Consider the following 18,966-nt stretch of genomic DNA (forward strand, 5'->3'; position numbering starts at 1 on the left):
TTAAATTTGAAAAAATGAATTGGGTACTCTAAATTTGTTTTTAAAAAATGCCACCTGGTTGTGGTGTAACATGCCCATAAGGTTGATGGGTTGCCTCATGACAGCGTGGCATCTAAGGGGTGGCCTGGGGGACAACCATATGACCTGTGGTCTTAAGTTCACAGTGGGCAGTCAGGGCATGCGCGGCTGTATGCAGGCTGCCGCAGTGGTGTTCCATGCCCATCTACCCCAACCCCACAGCTCACCCCCCCATGATTGGGCAGTGAATCTGCCCTGACAGAAGCTCCCCGGCCTGTGGCACAACTGTCAGCAAACTATGGTGATGTTGGACACTTTCCATATCCCCTCTCTCTCTCAGCAGCTGCAGCGCCTGTTTAAAACCACAAGTGAACCGCACTGTCGGAAATTTGACCCATTGGAGGCAGAGAATCGCAGAGGCCCAGGAGAATACTCGGTCGGGCCTGCTCAGGATATGCCAATGGTGTTTACTGTACGTGCATTCTGGAACACATTACCACCGCTGTCGAGGCGACAGAGAATTGCAAATTGATATGAAATCGGCGGCCTCCGCTATGTCGGCATTGAAACCGATTCTCCGCCCAATCATGTGTCCCGATTCCGGGGTCAGCTGACGGAGAATCCCACCCTTGATATTTTGTGAGGATGCAGAAGATGTTTTACAGTCCATGTCTTATTTTGAAACCACCCTTACAAGTTGTTTGTACCAAGAGTGACATTGCATCGGCACAACGACTGACCCAAATGCAAACATCAGGTAAATACTATTATTGGATAACTATTAGGTTTTTCCAATAAAGTTAAAAATCTATTTTCCTCACACTCTTAGTAATAATATTATTGACCCTCATTGCTCAGGTCCAATGAATTACAAAGCAGAAAAGAACAATAACTTGATAGAGCATGATATATATTTTAGTGGATTATTGTGATCAGGTCTGCATGTCGCGACCCACTGGCGTCAAACTAATCCGGCAATATTCAGCCCTACATTGTTCTTAATCAATAACTAATTATCAAAGTATGGCTGAGGTAGCAGTTCTTTCAGAATTCCTTGTTAAAAATGGCTTTTGGCTGTGAGCAGGAAGAAAGGTCGCCTCAGTGATATCGTCACAAGCCTTTCAACATCCACTGCACTGTCAGACTGAATTACTGTTACTAACTAATTGATAGAAATTTAAACAGAAGAATGCTTGTTACTGTGAGATGTCATAATATCATCTTCGGTAAGTGTGTGTAAGGACAAGCACATTGTAGACTCCCACTCTAATAGATGCAAATTATGCTTGGCACAGCTAGGACCTGAATATGATTAAAAATAAATCTAAAGGAACTTAACAACTTAGAGGAGTATTTTTTTGTTCTTTCGTTCAATACTGAGTGGACCAGTATTGAAAAGTTTCTGCATTATTTTGAGTTTGCGAACATATTCAGATTCCACTTCACGATCACTTTTGCTGTCAGTAATTTAAAATTCTCCATGCAGATTAGTTAGATGCTTCGTAAAGTCAAAACAACAAGTAATTTTGAGTGAGGCCTGTTAGTGTCACCAACGTGATCCACTGATCCTGCGTACACATGACACTGGGAACAATAAGAGACTCAACTGCAGAAATTAAATTGCACAAAGTTAAAAAGTTTAGGCTGTTTCAAAGTAATGACGGAGAAATTATGGTTGATTCCTTCCTTTGAGCAATTCAAGGTTAAGTCCGAAAACCATTCTTCAGAATGCGAGGGTAAACTTACTTCATTCTGTCCCCTGCACAAGACTCTGTGACTTGCTATGCAGGTTTGACCATGCCCTTGTCACTCCATGGCAAGATGTGGACTTTCATTTTTAAGTTATCATGGAATCCCTACAGTGCAGAAGGAGGCCATTTGGCCCATCAAGTGTGCACCGATCCTTCGAAAGACCACCCTGCCTAGGCCGAATTCCCGCCTTGTCACTGCAAACCCACCTAACCTTTGGACACTTCGGAACAATTTAGCGTGGCCAATCTACCTAACCTGCATATCTTTGGTCTGTGGGAGGAAACCGGAGCATCTGGAAGAAACCCACACAGACACGGGGAGAAATGCAAACTCCACACAGACAGTCACCCGAGGTCGAAATCGAACCCGGGTCCTTGGCACTGTGAGTCAGTAGTGCTAACCATTGTGCCACTGCGTAGTCCACTGATAATGAAGATTTAGCCCTTACAGTTTTATCAGTTTCTCATGTCAATAATTTGCACAGCAGAAAAGGTTTATTTTTGTACAAAGTTAGCCTGTCAGCTGAGCTCCATAGCATTTCTATTACGAGGTCAAGAACGATATTTGAAAATTTACAAAACTTTATTTATCTTTTGAAAGAAAAAAGTCCGCTATTTTGTACATCATTAAGGTGAGATCGGGAAAAGAGACGCTTCCTCAGCAAAGAAAGCTTTAACAGCCTTGAAATTATGCAATGGACATTTGTTATAATTTGATCAATGCTACCGTTACAATAGCAGAGGAGTTACCTCACAAACATGTTGAAAATGTGGTGCTCAAAGCATACAACATAACTTGAAGTGAACATTTTTTGAAACTTGGAAAAAGTGCCTTTCAAAATTGTGTTTTTATTTTGCGAATGCAAATTTAAGTCATGAAAATGAGAAACATATAAACGGGGGATAAATGCACAGTAGAAATTAAACTGCAGCAAAGTCCACTGACAACACATTCAGAGGATCAATGTTAACATAAAGTTTAAAAAATGAAAGCATTAAATAAAAAAAGCAGCAAATGTCAAATTAAAAAATGCAGTTCACAGAAAGCCCATATATGTATAAATAAGCTCTGCATCTAAGTCCATTTTAGGGATGCAATTTGATTACTGCAAAACTAAATAGGTATTAGGCAATTCGTTTAACAACAGGCCTTGTTATGATATGTCCCCATTCAATATTCTATTTAATTGTGGTTAGAATATAATCAAGAAAATTGGTTAACTGCTGAACAACAGTAATTGATGTTAATTTGCAGCATCAAGATCTTGTGCCGTGTTATTAAAATGCAGACTATAAAATCACTAATATGTTTTTGCATATTTATGCTGAAAGTAGCGCTTCTTGCTTACGATGATGAATGTGACAGTACAAGTATGACACTGACCAGTCAATGAAAGAAAGGGCCTCTTTATTGGGAGGAGGAGTGGGAAGAAAAATACAATTTTAACTTAACTTCCCTGTCAAGAGATTGACGGGATTGGGTGCAAAGCTGGGTTTTACCCCCCCTCCAGTCTGATTTTGCTCTCTACTGAAGTCAGTGTACAATACTCTTAGGTTAAACTTGCCTCTGCCATTTGCATCATGCTATTCTCCAGACCAACGTGCAATTTTCATTCTGAAACTACTGACACGATCAGTGCTTCAATTTTAATGTAAGGTGGTCACTGTTGTTTCTTCTTCAACACATATCGGAAGTGCGGGGCTACATGTTTACTGCCTATTTGTCCAGACATTCAGCTTCAGAGCTGGAGTAAAGCACTTGAGAGGATCTTTAGTTCTTTCACTGCTTTCGGATGAAAATCCTAAATCCACACCATTGCCAAATCAATTGTCACTGGTCAGCAAGTCACGACTTGGTAAAATGAAGAAGCAGTTTGGAACTCAGGACCAGCCACTCAACTGATATGGAGCAGGGAAGTGGTATGTTTGTGTTCTTTCTAAATGCTGAAGTTATTGTAAGGAAAATGTTACCAACTTAATGTGTTTATGTAAGCCTACTTGTGACATGAATAAAGATTATTATAATAATATAGGCTCCATTGCGGAAATAGCCTCCCACTTCCATATTTTGTATCCTTAGCCCAATACCCAAATCCATCAGCGCCTTGTCTACCCAGCCTTTGAATGTACAAGCCAACAGTAAATTTCTGCAAGGAACCACTTGTGTAAAACAAAAATCAAATATGCAAGCTCTCACCCCAGTATTAGTAATATTCAAGCCCATAACTGACTTCATCAGAAGTGTTTCAGCTACATCAGTTCAAAGGGTTCCTTTTGTTGAAGAGCTGCATTTTGCTCAAGAACATGTTAGAAAATAATTCATGAGTCTATGAAATTAATACACGAAGCTATTCATAATTAATGCTGTCATTAACCACCCGAGCAATGTAAAACCTTTTTTAGGTTTTCAATAGAGGCACATTTTCGTGACCATGTAACTTCTGCGAATAGCATTTTTGAAAGTTTTGAATTTTATTGAAATGGATACAACCACTTGCTTTTTTTAATTGCAATGATTCTCAATATAAAGGCTATTTAAAACAAAATGGGTATGTGCGTTCGACCAAAGCAATCACTATTCGACTGCGCAATTTACTATTTAAATTTGGACACTGCAAACTTGCATTCGCACTTCTAAAATGTGTCATCTCTGCATTTCTGGGCAATTTTTAGTTTGTGTTTAATTTGATCATGTTAGTCCTCATTAAGGTAGAATTTGACAGAACTACAGAGCAGGTTTTCCCCCACAGTGCATCCAACACTAAAGAACTCTTTAGTTGAATATGGCAAGGTCAGCAAGGATACTATAATTCCTGGCATAATTCCAGAGGTATCCACATGACCTTAAAAATAGAATGTCGAAAGTTGTGACACAAATGCCACAAGAAACTCTGGCTGAGTGGAGCAAGAGCAAATTTTTGTTTCATGGCTGAGTTCTCAAAATCTACTTAGTTTACATATTCTAAGTGTTGCATATTCTAAAACACTTCAGACTTTAAGTAATTTATAATCAGAGGTTCCTGACGACAGATCATTGGAATAGGTCGATTTGGTTGAAGCTGCTTTCAAGCAATGAAACATTGCAGGTATAATAAAAATTGAATACTAAAACCTCCAGAAAATAGATTTTGATAAGAGTTTTATTTGCAGTTCTAATTTTTGCTCACTGATTTTTAATGTATGATAATTCTACAAATAAACTTGACATTGTAATTCATTCAAAGTCAAACATTCAAAATCGCTCAAGACTAGTTTACAGAGGCCAGCATGCATAAAGCTTGAGCTTTACCATATATCAGTTTAACTAATTGATAATTAGTTTCTAGTGAAGGATTAGCACCCCTTTTGTAAACTGCCCATCTCTAATGGGAACTTCGTCTGAACAATTCGGTACTGAAAGAGTTACATGGAGCAGCGTGTTTTATTCAAGAATGATAACTAACTCTGAATAGGTGAAAAGTGGAACTCCAACCCAAGGCTTTCAGCATCTATCAGCAATTTGCCAGCAGTTCTGCCTGCGCGAGTGAATGCTGGCACAAAAGTGCAGATTTGCAGTAAATCTATGCTTTTGTGTGTCGTTGCAAGAGCATGCTGAAATATTTGGACACTAATACCCATTCATTTTCTGAGCTCTATAAATAAAAGCTGCTTGCAATGCAGTGGCCGTGAAGTGCCATTCTTCAGGTCACAGCAGGTAGCCCATCCTTATTACCGCGGTAGGGGAGGAGGCCAGAGCTGCAAGACATCTAAATCAAGACATTTTTACTACACACAAAATCACTAGTAATAAAAAAAAGAGACACATTGAAAATTTCTGGAAACCCCGTGGGTATCATTATTTGAAGGTAAAAGTATTTGAAGGTAATGAAGTGAGTTTAGACAGCTCTGTACTGGAGTACTGGCAGTTTTATTTCTCAGATGTTCAAGTGGTATATATATGTGTCCTTCAGTGCTCTGGAAATAGAAGGGTAGATATTGACTTCAATGGAAATAAAAAGCGGTGGAGATGTACAATGGCTGGTCGCCACACTATCAACCATTTCATATTGTCACAGAGTCAAAGATTTAGCCAGGGTTTTTACAGAATGCAAATGTACTTTTACATTAAAAAAAAATTAATGTAACGTCCAGTTTTGTAACTGTTCTGTGGATAGAGGTGACCAATGGTATGGGGTGGGTGGGAAGGACACGAAAGGCACGAAAGGCTGTGCCACAGGGTATCAGGTGATGGAGTATTCTCTGTGATTCTTCACACCGTAACTCTTTGCTCTCCGCTGGACAGCTGAGAGGTGTGTGTGTGTGTGTGTGTGTGTGTGTGAGGGGGTGTGGTGGTAGTGGTTGGGGGGGAGGGCATAGGTTGGGGATGGGGTGGGGGTTTGTCATGGGAGAGGGGTGATGCAAAACAGAGACAAAGAAACAAAGCTTCCCTTCAGGAAAACAAATTGAAAGGAAAGTCAGCTGGTGCCAACTGCGCCATCATCAGGTTCAAGTAATGCTGGCATGGGTGTGAGGACAGATGTTTTAGCTGCCCGGCATCTTGCATGGTGTGGGTGGCAAACAGGGAAGGTTGAGGGGACTAACTTCGCAAAATGGATAGTTGCGACAAACCCTAACCCACAATTTTTTCCACCTCCAGCACTTGACCGTTTAAAAAATAACTAATTCCCAACTGCCAGTGATGGCACCAGTCACCACCTATCGGCGGAGATTCGAGTACCCAGCGAACTCACCAATATCTGTCTGTTGCCACACTTGGCCAAGCCAACCTCAATCCAATGTGCTAAAAGAAACACTCCAAAGTGCTTTACCCCACCTCTCCAAATTCATTGTTTATTCTCAACAGGTTTTTAAGGGAGCAATTAAGCCACAATAAAATCTCCCTGTGTTAACTCCTTCTAAACCCTTTGCCGCTCGTATGATCACGTTTTAGGTCATTATTAAAAATTCAGTCAGTTATCACCTATGATCTTCTTGCCATGTGCCTGGCAGCAGTGGAGAGAGGTTTACAGCAGATTCGGGCTCCTCCTCCTGTACTTCAAATATTTATACCTGGACAATTAAACATAGAAAGCTTCTATGTTCGGCATCATTTAAGTACTGCCAGATTGCAAATGTGTGGATACAGCACCCTGATTAAAGATTTACCCATATTTGGTCGTAAATGATTGAGCGACATTTACCCATCCAAACATTGAATAGTAACAAATAGAAATTCCCCATTTGGACTAATTATGTTTATGACAGGTTTCAATTACATCAGTATTACATTTTCCATATGTTATTCGAGAAAGGAAGGAGAGAGAAAATATGAAACTACAGGCCAGTTAGCCTGACATCAATCATTGGGAAAATGTTGGAATCTGTTGTAAGGGAGTCTTAAAAATGCACGTTGAAAAGCAGAGTATGATCAGAACAAGTCATGGGTTTGTGAAAGGAAAATCATGTTTGACAAATTCATTAGATGTTTTTGAGCATGTGACTACTAAGGTAGATCAAAGATGTAGTGCACTTTGATTTCCAAAGGCATTCAATAAGGTGTTCACACAAGTGCACTGTAGTTGACTCTTAAATACCCTCTGAAATGGCCCAGCAAGCCGTAAGTTGTATCCAACTGCTACGAAAACAGAAAAAAGGAATGAAACTGGACGGACCACTCGGCATTGAACCAGACACCAGAAACGACAATGGCAACTCCAGTCTTGTCAACCCTGCAAAGCCCTCCTTACTAGTGACTAGGGGCTTGTGCCAAAATTGGGAGAACTGACTCACAGACTAGTTTAGCAACATCCTGACATAGTCATACTCACAGAATAATACCTAACAGACAATGTCCCAGACACTACTGCCACCATTCCTAGGTATGTCCTGTCTCACCGGCAGGATAGACGCAGCAGAGGTGGTGGCACAGTGGTGTACAGTAGAGAGGGAGTTGCCCTGGGAGTCCTCAACATCGACTCTGGACCCCATGAAGTCTCATGGCTTCAGGTTAAACATGGGCAAGGAAGCCTCCTGCTGATTTCCATGTACCTACCACCATCAGCTGACGAATAGTACTGCTCCATGTTGAACACCACTAAGAGGAAGCACTGAGGGTGGCAAGGGTGCAGATTATGCTCTGGGTGGGGACTTCAATGCCAATCACCAAGAGTGACTTGGTATTGCCACCACAGACCGAGCTGGCTGGGTTCCAAAGGACATAACTGCTAGACTGGGACTGGAGCAGGTGTATCTGTCCATGAAAGTATCGGTAGAAGTTGTCACTGCACAGTCCTTATGGAGTCAAAGTCCCATCATCACATTGTGGATATCCTTCATCGTATTGTGTGGCACAACCACCATGCTAAATGGGATAGACTTTGAGCAGATTGAGCAACTCAAGGCTGGGCATCCATGAGGCTCTGTGGGCCATCAGCAACAGCAGAATTGTATTCAGCCACCGTCTGCAACCTCATGGCCCAGCATATCCCCCACTCTACCATTACCACCAAGCCAGGGGATTAATCCTGGTTCAATGAAGGGTGCAGGAGAACATGCCAGGAGCAACATCAGGCATACAGAAAAACGAGGTGTCAACCTGGTGAAGCTACAACACAGGACTACTTGTATGTCAAACATCAGAAGCAGCAAGGAATAGACAGAGCTAAGCAATTCCACAATCAACACATCAGATTTAAGCTCTGCAGTCCTGCCATATCCAGCCGTGAATGGTGGTGGACAATTAAACAACTCACTGGAGGAGGAGGCTCCACAAATATCCCTATCCTCAATGATGGAGGAGGTCAGCATATACGTGCAAAAGACAAGGCTGAGGCATTCGCAACAATCTTCAGCCAGAAGTGCCGAGTGGATGATCTACCTCGGTGCCCTCCGGAAGTCCCCAGCATCACAGATGTCAGTCTTTAGTCAATACGACTCACTCCATGTGACATCAAGAAATGGCTGAAGGCACTGGATACTGCAAAGGCTATGGCCCTTGACAATATTCCGGCAATGTACTGAAGACCTGTGCTCCAGAGCTTGCCGTACCCATAGCCAAGCTGTTCCAGTACTGTTACAACACTGGCATCTACCTGGCAATGTGGAAAATTTCCCAGGTGTGTCCTGTGCACAAGAAACAGGACAAATGAAATCCAGTCAATTGCCGCCAATATCAGTCTACTCTCCATCATCTGTAAAGTGATGGAAGGAGTCATCAACAGGACTGCAGTGGTTCACGAAGTCAATTCACCATCACCTTGTGAAGGGCAACTAGGAATGGGCAATAAATGCTGGCATAACCAGCAATGCCCACATCCCGTAAATGAATTAAAAAAAGATTAATATATAAGATGAGGGCTCATGGAGTTTGGGTGATATATTTTTAAAATAAATTTAGAATACCCAATTCATTTTTTCCAATTAAGGGGCAATTTAGTGTGGTCAATCCACCTACCCTGCACATCTTTGGGTTGTGGGGGCGAAACCCACGCAAACGCGGGTAGAATGTGTAAACTCCACACGGACAGCGACCCAGAGCCGGGATCGAACCTGGGACCTCGGTGCCATGAGGCAGCACGGCTAACCCACTGTGCTGCCCTGGGTGACATATTAGCATGGTCAAAGGATTCATTATTGGACAAGAAGCAGAAAGTAGGAATAAACGGGGCATTTTCAATTTGTGACTTGTGGAGTGCGACAAGGATCAGTGCTGCAGCCTCAGCTATTTACAATCTATGTTAATCACTTAGATGGAGAGAAAGACAGTTAAGTATCCAGGTTTGCTGATGATATAAGGTTAGCTGGGAATGAAAGCTGAGAGGAGGGCACAAAGAGGCTGTAAAAGATATAGCTGGATTAAGTCAGGAGGCAACACAGTAACAGATGGGATATAATGTGAGGAAGTGCGACGTTATTCATATTGACCATAAGAATAGAAAAGCCTAATTTTAAAAAAAGGCATGGAACTTGTAACTGTCGACACCCAGAGAAAGGCACAGCAAATAATTAGGCAGGCATGTGCAATACTGACCTTTAGATTTGGGCAATTGTGTTCAGTTTTGGTCTCCACATTTAAGGAAGGATATATTTTCATTGGAGTTTATGGAGCAAAGGCTGACTCTATTAATCTCTGGGATAAGAGAGTTATCTTATGTTGTGAGGCTGACTAAATTGGGTCTATAGTCTCTGAAGTTTCGAACATAGAACTCCTACAGTGCAGAAGGAAGCCATTCATCCCATCGAGTCTGCACCAACCCACCTAAAGAGCATTCTACCTAGGCCCACACCCCCGTAACCCCATAACCCCACCAAACCTGCACATCTTTGGACCGTGGGAGGAAACCGAAGCACCCGGAGGAAACACATGCAGACATGGGAGAACTTGCAAACTCCACACAGATAGTGACCAAGGCTGGAATAGAACCCGGTTCTCTGGCACTGAGGGACAGCAGTACTAACCTCTGTGCCACAGTGCCGCCCATGCCGCCCATGAAGAAAGAGAGGAGGTCTCCTTGAATCATTCAAAACCTACAACATGGAGCAGTCTCAAGATAAGTGGCAAATTATTTAGGACTGAGATTATGACAGATTTCTTAATCCAAAAGCAAGTCAATCTTTGGAATTCCCTACCCCAAAGAGTGTTAGATGCCGAATATATTTAAGGCTGGGATAGACAGATTTTTGGTATCTCGAGAAATCAATGGAGATGAGGAGCAGGCGGATAGTGAACTAGGAGCCCAAGATCAGCCATGGTCATATTGAATGGCAGAGTAGGCTCAATGGGCTGTGTAGTCTTTCCCTGCTTCCATTTCTTATGTTCTTATGCAACAAACTAATATAAAACAGGATATCATATGTACAAATTAACCAATAATAAGCCTTAAAATTACTGAGCATGATATAAGCTGAATAACATAGAACATACAGTGCAGAAGGAGGCCATTCGGCCCATCGAGTCTGCACCGACCCACTTGAGGCCTCACTTCCACCCTATCCCCATAAGCCAATAACCCCTCCTAACCTTTTTTTCAGACACTAAGGGCAATCCACCTAACCTGCATGTCTTTGGACTGTGGGGGGAAACCGGAGCTCCCGGAGGAAACCCACACAGACACAGGGAGAACGTGCAGTCTCCGCACACAGTGACCCAAGCCAGGAATCGAACCTGGGACCGTGGTGCTGTGAAGCCACAGTGATAACCACTGTGCTACCGTGCTGAATGGTGAACCTACTCACGGTAAATTCCCTGCTCCACTATTTTAAGATAACCTCCTTCAAAATAGCAACAAGAAGAGTTTGATATAAGCACATGGGACATTTGCAAGGTCACATTACATTCAATAATTTTCTTGGATATTGGAATTATTAAAATAATATTAAGAACGATTCTGTGATCCTGGACAATAATTTTTTTTTTAAATGTTTTTTTATTGAGTTTTCATATTTTATATATGACAAATTACAAGTTATTAGAGAGAGAGAAAAAAAAAAGGAAAACACAAAAATTTAACATGAATATTTACAGGTAAGCATCTTCATAACAATAATTGTGGCCGCCCCCTTTAGCCAGCATACATATTTTACATTCCCCAATATGGCCGAGGCACATGTTTATAGGCATTTATTTATAGTTTGGTTTTGGGCCTTGGCTTGCCATCAAACCCCCATACCGAGCCCGTAGCCCCCCCCCCTCCCTCCCCCCGGCTACCTTCCCCCGATTCCCGTCCATTTTCCCCTGGTTCTTGGCCACCCGACTATTCTTCCTCCTGTACGTTGGCCACAAACAGGTCCCGGAACAGTTGCATGAATGGCTCCCACGTTCTGTGGAAGCCGTCGTCCGACCCTTGGATGGCGAATTTGATTTTCTCCATTTGGAGAGATTCCGAGAGGTCGGACAGCCAGTCTGCAGCTCTGGGTGGTGCTGCTGACCGCCAGCCAAACAGGATTCTACGGCGGGCAATCAGGGAGGCAAAGGCAAGGGCGTCCGCCCTCCTCCCCAGGAATAGATCTGGCTGGTCTGAAACCCCGAAGACCGCCACTATCGGGCATGGCTCCACCCTCACCCCCACCACTTTGGACATAGCCTCGAAGAAGGCTGTCCAGTACTCCACAAGTCTGGGGCAAGACCAGAACATGTGGGCGTGGTTGGCCAGGCCTCTCTGGCACCGCTCACATTTGTCCTCCACCTCCGGGAAGAACCTACTCATACGGTTTCTCGTTAAGTGGGCTCTATGTACCACTTTTAGTTGCGTCAGGCTGAGCCTTGCGCACGTGGAGGTGGAGTTGACCCTATGCAGTGCTTCGCTCCAGAGTCCCCACCCTATCTCCATCCCCAGGTCGTCCTCCCATTTCCTTCTTGTTGCGTCCAGTACGGTGTCGTCCCTATCTACCAGTCGGTCATACATGTCACTACAGTTCCCTTTCTGTAGGATACTTGCGTCCAGTAGGTCTTCCAGTAGTGTCCGTCGTGGCGGTTGTGGGTATGTCCTTGTCTCCTTTCGTAGGAAGTTTTTGAGCTGCAGGTACCGTAGCTCGTTCCCCCCAGCTAGCTGAAATTTCTCTGTCAGTTCGTCCAGTGTTGCGATCCTGTCGTCCGTGTATAGGTCCTTGACTGTCAGTGTCCCCCCGTCCTGCCTCCACCTTTTGAAGGTGGCGTCAGTCAGTGCTGGTGTGAACCTATGGTTGTTGCAGATGGGAGCCTTGTCCGACATTTTGTACAGGCCAAATTGCTGCCGCAGTTGGTTCCAGGATTGGAGGGTGGCCGTCACCACTGGGCTGGTGGAGTGTTTTTTGGGTGGGGATGGGAGTGCTGCCGTGGCGAGGGCCCGGAGGGAGGTTCCCATGCAGGAGGCCTCCTCCGCACGCACCCACTCGGCTTCTGGCTCCTGGATCCATCCCCTTACTCGCTCGGCTGTTGCCGCCCAGTGGTAGAATTGTAGATTCGGGAGGGCTAGCCCCCCCCTGGATTTTGTTTTTTGTATGACCTTCTTTGGGATCCTAGCATTTTTACCCCCCCATACGAACGCCATGATATGTTTGTCCAGCGCTTTGAAAAAGGCCTTGGGGATGTAGATCGGAATGGATCTAAACAGGAAAAGGAACCTGGGCAGTACGTTCATTTTGATCGTCTGGACTCTCCCCGCGAGGGAGAGCGGGAGTGTGTTCCATCTTTGCAGGTCCTTTTTAACTTCCTCCGTCAGGCTGGTGAGGTTCCATTTGTGGATCCCTTTCCAGTCATGGGCTATTTGGATCCCCAGGTAGCGGAATTTATTTCGGGCTTGTTTGAACGGCAGGCCCTTTAGTGCTGCCCCCCCCCCCCCTTGCGGGTGGATCCTGGACAATAATAAAGAACTATACTTCATGAAGCATGAGCGAGAGAAATAGGGTTCCGATAATGATATGTTGTATGTTTCTCTGTTATGATGTAACATAGAAAATGTATCACAGAAAAGATGACCAGTCAGCCCATCACGTCTGTGTCAGCCAAAGAGAAAAGAGGTATCCAGACTAATCCCACTTTCCAGCTCTTGGTCCGTAGCTCTGTAAGTTAAAGCATTTCAAATGCATATCCAAGTGTTTTGTAAGGTTTTTTTTTGTAGTGCTATCCCCAAGCTTGGATTCCTCTGTGCAGCTTCCTCACTGAGAACCTGGAATTATCCACATAGTTTTCTTTTAAGAGCAGCCAAGTAATCCCAGAAGCTATTTTTTAAACAGTATGGGTTCTAAAATGACTGCATACAGAGAGAGAACAATGCATGCAATTACACTGTGAACAACTAGGAATTTGGATTTCAAAGTTTAGTCCGCTTGGCTTAAGTTTAAGTGTTGTGTGACTGCCTGTTTAAGCTCAATCAGTCATTCCACGACTTTAGGAAACAGCATGGGTAAATAATGGTCTCCCAGAGAAATGCCTTTCGCATATTGGAAACTGACAACAATATTGCTTTAAGAGATTTATGAAAAGTAAACAAGATAATTGGAATGCGGGTGAGATGATCAGAGTTCACCAGGACTGGGCACTATTCACAAGGGGAGCAAAAAAAAAATTGCTCAGGAGAAGTCTGCATTTCCTGGGATCCACTTGAAACCTCTCTTCACTCAATTGTTGTGTATACTGCTGCTAAAGATGTCCCTGAGTAGGATTTTGAGCGGCTTGTTGTAGGAGGTTGTTGTGGCAAATGAGTGTGTCTGAGTAGCAACAAGAGCAAACAAAGCTGCTCCTCCTGATCCTATCCGCTGATTGCTACTCTGACCAGCAGAGCTTTAGTTAGCCGAAAGTGGAGACAGAAAGATGGAGTCAAATCAGAACTGTCGAAATCAAGAGGCGTAATACCAAAGCTGGAATTAAAGTGTACCAGTGGAGGAAGGTGAGGAAAGTGATGAACAACAGAGAGGGGAGGGGGAGGAGGCGGGAAGTAAAAATAGAAGTGGAGACAGAAATCATTGATAAGAAAACTAACAGAGCAGTTGAAAAGGAGAGAGAAATTTAAATCCTAAAGAAAACGAGGGAGAGAGGGAATACAAAAGATTAGAAATTGTGAGTATTTTTTAAATATTGCAGACACTGGTCCTCACCTTCAATTCATTACTTCATTGCTTACTGACAGGTCTTAGTTGCTCGTTTTTCCTCCTTCTCCCAAAACACACACACATACACACACAAAAAAGTTGTTGCGTACAATTCCTTTATTGATTTTTTCCAATTGGGGGGATAGAAATTATTGTCATTGATATGATTATTTCAACAATTAACACATTTGGACCGAGTTCCTCACTGCTATTTTAACAGGAGAGTTAACCAAATTCCAAACAGCAAATTAATGCCTGCATTCAAATAGAGGGAGGGATTCAGTACTATCAGCTTAAACGTTTGTAACGGCGCCAGCACTAGATTGTAATTCTCCTGCTCAGTGCTTCCAAATGACTACACATTGCCAAGTGTGTGCTATCATTTTCTTTTGTTTGAAAGATAAGGTTGGGAAAAGTTCTAAACATTTTGGAATGAAACTACAGTGCTAAAGTTGAAAGAGGCGCTTGGTGGCAATAGCTGTAAGTGCTCCTAATGTGTGTAAGTAAGTGTACTGATCAGCTCAACGCATGTCACAGCCTTCGGCAATGTGTGCAGGTGGTCGATCGCCTCACTTAAAAAGGTTAACCTAGAGTGAACACACAGGCTCTAACTCTGAATAGGGGAAGCACCCAGGGAGCCTGTAACAATAAGCAAATAATGAAACAAACCTGACCATGGTTAAATACATAAAGTGATGAAGATTCACGGACCTCTGGCATTGAACAAGGGAAATAAAGGAACTTGTCCAGCTACAGCACAGCTGTCATTAGGCTTGTGTTAGTTCAGGAGAAGGTATGTTAGGCTGGCTGCCATTTTGATTAACTCAGGGCTAACCTCTCAATTCACATAAAGAGGATCAAAAGACACATAGTTTAATCCACATCCTGCTGTTGGTTTGTAATGCGCATCATCTGAAACACGTCAAAGGAAACCAAATATTTCTGGGGAGAAAAAAGCAATTGATATATTTTTAATGTTTTTAGAAAGTCAGAACATGAGTCGAAGTGGATGGTATTTAAAAACTTGCTTGCAATATTTACTAAGAATGATCTTGCTGCACACTTCATAATTGGCAGCACTTTGAGTCACTGACACTGCCTGATCTTAGTATGTCTTAATGGAGTGTATTTGAAATCAACCAGAAAAATGAATCCATAAAGCATCTACTTTCATCCGCTTTGGGCTTCAAAGAAGTTTCACATTATCTGCAAAGTAATAAGAGCCTTTCATTATAGCGAATGGCTCTGTCTGTGCTCTTGAATGGTCCTCTACGAAGCAGAAATGGGTAAATCTCTTCGCCTTTGCCTCCTTGCATTGTCTGACTCCAAAGACGTTGAGTTGCTTTAAAGAAAGCCATTCCATAAGTAAGTCTGGGATGGGATAATGGCAAAAGCTGCAACAGCTGGATAAATGAGGAAATGGTAAAGGATACTGAAAGTAATGCAAGTGGGGAAAGAAGTGGTTAGTAACAGTAAGCATTTAGCGAGGGTAAATGACAGGGAAAGCGCGAAACAGACTAAACACTTGGACTTAAATAAACAATGAACATTTCACTTGGGTACTGCTGAAAATCCCATTCTTTAAGCCTTGTCTAAAGAAAAAAGTTACTACACCCTGCTGCAACCATATGTGCATATTTTATTCATTGTTACAAAATAAAATTTATTTTATTCCGTTTAAAAGTAAGGTTTCATTGCATATAAAATGCTGATAAATAATCAGTACGCAAAAAGCATGCTCATAAATTCCAGTGTATGTGGAACATATTAGTAAAGCCAATGTCTATATAATGCGTATTAATACATTCTCAATATATATTAAACTAATCAGTAAATCTCCTGTTTAGATAAAATGTGCTTGAGTAACCTCAATCTATTTGAAGCAAGCTGGTAGTTCTTCAATGTAACTTGAATATGCCAGTAAATCCACAGTTTATTCAAAATATGTACTAAATTGTCAATGTTTATGCAACACGTTTGCAAATGCCATTGTATATGAAACATGTCAGTAAATCCTCAGTGTAGATAAAACATTCATAAACCTTTGGTGTATAATAAAACATGCTGGTGAAACCTTGAGAGCTTAATGGATATTTAGCCTATGCAACTATGTTAGAACATTTTCTGTGTAAATAAAGTATGCTACTCAGTCCTCAGTGTATATAAAATCCTATAATAAATCGACAGTGAACACAAAGCGTCCTGATAAAACATTAGTTCACGTAAATAGGTAAGTAGGTCCTTTGCATGTAGAAAATATCACTTGTAAATGTGAAATTCATGAAAAACAAAATGCTTTATCTTTAATATAAATATTTTATTAATTCCTCACTAAATGTGTATGTACAAAAATAAGGCATGACATTAAACTTTGGCGTGAATAAATCAAACTGCATCTTGATGTATTCTCCGTCTTTATAAAACATGCTAGATAATCTACAGTGCACACACAGAATACTCTACTATAAGTTTAGTTTATGCAAAACTTGCCAACAAATATTGAGAGTTAAAACAGACTAAAATTATGCAAATTTATGTAAAATATGCTGACAAGTCTAGTGTATCGAAAACATATTCAGGTATATGAAGGATATTGGAAACCTTCAGTGAGTTTGCAAATATTCTGCAAAATGCTTAAAATATAAAACATAGCATGAATGCTGAAGCATAAAGTCATCAATGAGCATTGAAAATGTTTTCAGTGCATATGAAACATACTGATACTTCCTCAGTGCATATAAAATATATTTGTCCAACTTCAATGCACATAAAAGATTCAAGTAAATCCCCAGTGTATATAAAAATGTCATTAAATTCTAAGTGTATAAAAACATACTAGCTCAGTGTATATAAAACTCATTGCCAAAGCCACAAAGTATATCAATCATTCTAACAGTTTTCCAGTATGGAGAAAGTGTTTTTATTTCCCCATATGTGTACAAAATATGTAAATACTCAATTTATTCACAACAAAACCTTGTTCCTATAAAACATAGTTTAAATCCTAAGCATGTGCATCTATATATATAATATATATATATTTATGGCCCTTAAATCTTGTCAGTAAATCTACAATATTTATTGCGACAAAAGTATTTTGTTATGAGATTGGAGGCTGCTTCTTTCAAGTCAGTCATAATGCATAAGAGATGAAAACAAAACTGACTGCAGTCCAAATTTTTGTACCAATTTTACCTCAGTGCAAATGTTACATGTGGCATTGCTCAGAAGCTTGAGAAAGGGATAGCTCGGCCTTAAACAATGTTGTTCCTTGGTTCAGTTGCATGTGACTTCCAGTTCCTGTTTAAATTTCAGGGATTGAATCTTCAATCTGTAAATCAGGTTGAATATCCTCATAGAAGGAAAGAGTTCCATTGAATATCAGACAAAAGGATTGTGTCAGTTTGAAATTCTTGAGGAGGAAAGAGAGAGGCGAAAGGTTTGGGTGCCATGGTAGGACAGTGGTTAGCACAGGTGCTTCACAGCTCCAGGGTCCCAGGTTTGATTTTCGCTTGGGTCACTGTCTGTGTGGAGTTTACACTTCTCCCAGTGTCTGCGTGGGTTTCCTCTGGGTGCTCTGATTTCCTCCCACAGTCCAAAGATATGCAGGTTAGGTGTATTGGCCATGCTAAATTGCCCTTACTGTCCAAAAAGGGTAGGTGGGGTTACTGGGTAACCGGGATGGGGTGCAGGTGCGGGCTTACGTAGGGTGCTCTTTCCAAGGGCCGGTGCAGACTCAATGGGCTGAATGGCCTCCTTCTGCACTGTAAATTCTATGAGTCTATGAGACCATTCCAGGAGATAACTTAGAAAGACGATACAAGTTCTCTCTTCCACACCCAGAGAGTCTGAAATTGAAGAAAAAAAGGCACGATCATTCGCAAAAATTATGTATCAGACTAGTTCAATGGTAACTTTCTTACCTTTGTGTAAGGTCATGAATTCAAGTGCCAGTCATGACTTGACCATTTGATTTAGACTGATACTTTGGTGCAGTACTCAGGGAGAGTTGCCTTGTTCTAGATGAGAGATGGAATTCTACGGCCACTGGGATTCTCATTTCCCACTGGCAGTGCACCCCTCTCAGGGTTTCCTGGGGGCATGGGGTGGCTTCAATGGGAAATCCGATTGACAAGCGACGGGAAGAGAGACTCCCGCCAGCAGACAGCGCACTTCCAAGTAACATATGACTGGGGGAACCCGAGATATTACATCCAGAGATTACATCTGGGAAGTTCCACAGCAAATTTTCCAAGAGGAGCAGGGAATTCTCCCTGTATCATGGCTAAAACTCATCCCTCAAACTTTCCATCAAAACCGACTAACTGACTATTTAGCTCATCACTGTCTGCTGGACCTTGTAGTGTGAAGGCTGGCTGTCCCATATACCTCGAAAAGAACATTGCCTAGGCTTACAATGAAAATTACTAAAAAAAACAAGCACTTTGGGACATTATGAGATGTGAAACACGCTATATAAATGAAATACCTTTCTTAAAAGGAATAGTGAGTCACTCAAGAGGATTAGGCTGAAGGAATTTTACTATCAACGAAACAAAATAATAGCATTACACTTAAAAGTGAGATCTGGAGGTGTAATGTGTATTTGATAATTGATAGTGAGTAAGATCCTATTATAGAATAGAATAGG

Source organism: Scyliorhinus canicula, chromosome 12 (genome assembly GCF_902713615.1).
Source record: "Scyliorhinus canicula chromosome 12, sScyCan1.1, whole genome shotgun sequence".
Taxonomy (NCBI): Eukaryota; Metazoa; Chordata; class Chondrichthyes; order Carcharhiniformes; family Scyliorhinidae; genus Scyliorhinus; species Scyliorhinus canicula.